This window comes from Ciona intestinalis, unplaced genomic scaffold (assembly GCF_000224145.3).
Source record: "Ciona intestinalis unplaced genomic scaffold, KH HT000086.1, whole genome shotgun sequence".
NCBI classification, from domain to species: Eukaryota; Metazoa; Chordata; class Ascidiacea; order Phlebobranchia; family Cionidae; genus Ciona; species Ciona intestinalis.
In genome coordinates, this window is record NW_004190408.1 from 7,377 (window position 1) to 11,446 (window position 4,070).

General features: G+C 39.2%; 1 long non-coding RNA gene across 1 annotated transcript; it reads right to left on the minus strand.

Moving 5' to 3' along the window:
• Positions 1-2,094: 2,094 nt before the first annotated feature.
• Positions 2,095-3,619, minus strand: LOC100178219. The gene is made up of 3 exons (XR_717440.3): positions 3,479-3,619; positions 2,956-3,107; positions 2,095-2,657 (listed from the first exon to the last, which is right to left on the minus strand). It is a non-coding gene; the product is annotated as an uncharacterized LOC100178219 (long non-coding RNA).
• Between the last annotated feature and the right edge of the window lie 451 nt (positions 3,620-4,070).

Below are 4,070 nucleotides of genomic sequence, written 5' to 3' on the forward strand. Positions count from 1 at the left end.
TTGCTTACAACCATCTCTTCTATAGTTACCCCAACTTTAGTTTAACTTAGTAACACATGCTTTGGTGGACAGTGGTCAATCCTAAGACAAGATTCTCTTCAAAACCAAGTGATTCAGCCATTGTTATATAAATGATGATTAGGTGAATGATTTAACGTTATTTGCTGGTTGGTTGGACACTTATATGTTTTGCCAAATCAAACATCCAATGCTTTGAGGATAACCCTGCCCTCACAAGCAGCATTGGAGGAGTTTCTCAATGAAAGTTTTATTTCTTTCTTGTTTAATCCCGTCTTGGTGATGTAAACTGTGTTTACGCCTTTATTATGTTTACAAGTCTTTATTTATAATGTTATTTTGCTGTTCGGTCGCTTCTAACGCTGCGTGTAGCTATACTTCCGTAAATAATTGACCTCATTGCTAAATTCGTATGTTTTTCAATGCGTTTTTCCCATTACTGGTACCTTTTTAAGGCAAAATACATGACGTAACAATTGAAAATATTGGTGTTTGTGACGTATAATAGGCCTTCTAATTTCAAACGTAAAATGTGAATTATCAGGCCGTATCTCTAGTAGGCCGTGTGACACATAATAACCAAATATCCTGATCGCGTTTTAAACAGTTAATAACGGTCTATGGCAGTCGTGAGAATACGGTTTCATAATTCTTTGAATGTTCTTTGCTTACTACCAAATGCACGAGAAAATAGGTTGAAAGGGTGTCCCATCTTCCCCCACCCTACTATATTATTGCGTACTATACGTTAAACAACGAAAAAACGTGAAACGTAAATCCCGTCCCATTCTTTTAAAATCGATTGGGTAACTACGGGTATCTAGTTCAAATACTGCCCAAGTTAGTATGGTAATTTCAGTTGATCATGACGTCAATCATAGCTTGATGACGTCATATGGTCTATAAATAAAAGCACAATCCACCAAGAACGGATGCAAACTTTCGCAACCCTCTAACCAAACTTTTATATAAGCTGATGATGCCAGGTATTTTAAAAGAACTGATTTGGCTCAGGATAGCAAATTCTTACTTTGATAAACTGTAAGATCCCTGAATTAATATGTTTTAACTTCCTGAATTAATATGTTTTAACTAAACGTTTACACCAACAGTGGAATATATATGACAGCGACATTTTCGTTGTTGCCTGATGGTTGATCCTGCCAGTAGTAACATGCTTGTACAATGATTAAGTACGAGCTCACTTGGATTAAACCTACTTCCTCAACTAACTTCTACATCTGCGGAACAATCATTATGAACTCATGCTTCTAGCACCGCGCTTTTTTCATTGGGACGTCACAGACGCAATTGCCCTAAAATAATTAAGTTGTTTTGCTATGTTCGTTGTATCTGTGCAGTCGTAACAATGTTATTGTAGAACACGAGTGTTTGTGATGCCACAAATAATGACATCGTCAAATTGGAGGGAAAATAAACTGATTTGAAATCTTGTTTCAATTGTTTGTTGTGACATCGTAACAATGTCGCTTGTTACGTTTATATAGACCACGTGACACGAAATTTTGATGCGAGTATTATAAAATTATACTTTGATTTGGCGCCGCGCTTTTTTGACATTTTTTCTCGGTAGTTTTTAGTTTTACCCGTATCGTGTTTTAACGGCAGTAGTTTTGCTGTTATTCCCATCTCTTCAATGTTTTAAGGTCATTTTAATTGATTTGATCTTCGCCGTTGTATTCGAAGAGACAAATACACCACAACATCATTTACTATAATCCACAGCTGAGGTCCGAGGCATATCGGAACCAAAAGTCAGAACACCTCTAAGTCTGCGATGTCGCATTACCCGTAAGTTTAAATTTAAGACGTCTGGTAGCAATAAATACATACATATTCACAATGGTGGCAACGTCGAGCCTCGAACTTGAGACGAGGTTGCCAGAGTTTTTTGCACAATGTGCGAAAAAATGTGCTCGATGAAAATGTGCGACCTGCACATTGTGCTCGCATCATTCGAAAATGTGCACATTTAAACTTGGTATCCTCTTGTGTGTCAAAGTGCCGGGGGTTGGCGGGACTTCCCCACATGGAAAACCCCTTTTAATATGCAAATTATATTTTATCATTTTATTCAAACCATTGTTAGTAAGTATTGGTCGGTAATTAAGTGTCACGTGATTAGAAAATATGGGTAAGTGACGTAACAATGCGAAATACTGCAATAATCGTGTAAACGCGGTTAATAAAGACTCTCTGTGACGTCACAAATATACATTCCATTAGATAACAATATGCATTATGACGTAATTAATTACAGAACCGTAAATAATTGTTAAAATATGAAATTTGATTGGTAGAATAGATATCACATTAACGCAGCCATAAACATCTTATAAACACAAATACTGCCCCGATGGAGGTATAGCACGCCACCTAACGGTCAAAGTATGGCACTACTCAAACATAGAAATAGCATATTTATGAATTTTGCACCAAAGTTTCTACAATGATTAGTAAAGACGAAGTGCACATTTATACCACGCAGGTTAAAACAAGAAAAGTTTAAAAAATATAAAAATCATGGCAGCGTATTAGTGCAGATCGTATTATGACGTCACACAGACGTAAATAGACTCCCGTTGGCCGATGCAGACTTTGATCCGGCTTGCGCAAGTCTAAAATGAAGAATTGAATGAATGAATGTAACCTTTCATCCTCGCATGGCGGGGCAACGACAGTCATTATAACACGGGTGTTCATACACCTCGTGCCAACTTACAAGTTACTACGTTTTTATATATGGCTGATAATTTGCACAACCCATTAGTCACCACTGGGTTGGAGCAATTGCCGTTAAGTGTCTTACTCAAGGACACATATGCTCACAATGGTAGCATCGAGCCTTGAACCTATAACCTCTGGGTTACAGGCAAGCGCTCCAACCACTAAACCCCCACTACCCCTTCCCCCCACCTCATAGCAGCAAGCGCTTGTTCAAGCTCATAGTTCGCTCCATTCTTCTCCGATAATTCCTCCTGCAACCTCCTCCGTTGCTCCTCGGAGTCGGTGAGCAATTGTTCAACTTCCATCAGTTGTTGTTTCAATGATTTTGCACGAACGCTCAACTGGGGGGATATGGTTGTTATCTATTGGTTAAGTTACAATCGCGCCACAATCAATAAATGTAGCTTATTAATCCTATCGTTGCGGTCGCTTCATATTTAGTAGCACTTGATGTAACGACGCATTCACACTGGCCGCATAAACAACATACATATGAAATGTTGGGGTTATGGGCCAATTGTGGCCCCATCAGGTCACACGACGTGTTTTGCCGTAGGACCTCACCCATGCATTATAGCACTTGGTGTATTCTGTTATGATGGAACGATAACCAGAACTACGGAACACACACAACAGCCATGAATAAGATGTGTTAGTAGCACCTGTCGTCTACTTAACAAGTACGAACATAAATTGCCTGTGTGTTTCGTACCAGCTCTTTTTCATGATTGGCCTTGTTAGTTTCCGTCTCCGCTTGCTTCAATACCTCGCGCAACTTTTGTTCCGTCTTCCTGTGGTGATTGTCTATCGCGTTCAACTCACTATACGGTATTGTGATGTCATATTAGTAAAGAAGAAGTAATTATAGTAGGTTGGGGTAAGATGGTTCATGTTTTCATTCTCTTTTATCGTCCCGTTTGGTAAAAAAAAGAATATTTACAGAATTAGATAACTAATTGCACACGACGCTAAAACACGATCAGGAAATATGGGATATTATGTATCCCATCTTGCCCCACATTAATGCATTCCACCACACAAGCCACGCCCACTGCCACTGCCACACCCACAGCGGCCACATAACGACCTCCCCACCCCATCATTATATAATTAACCCAATAATAACCCCATTACCCCAACCCACGTAAACCTAACTATCACCCCCATGGCACTTTTACCCAGCTTAAACAAACATTACCCCTATATTTACCCAACAAATAACAGACACCCCCATTATAACCCCCACCCAACCCCACCCCATACCCAACAACCAACCAATTTTAATCCTGTATTTAGTACCAAAC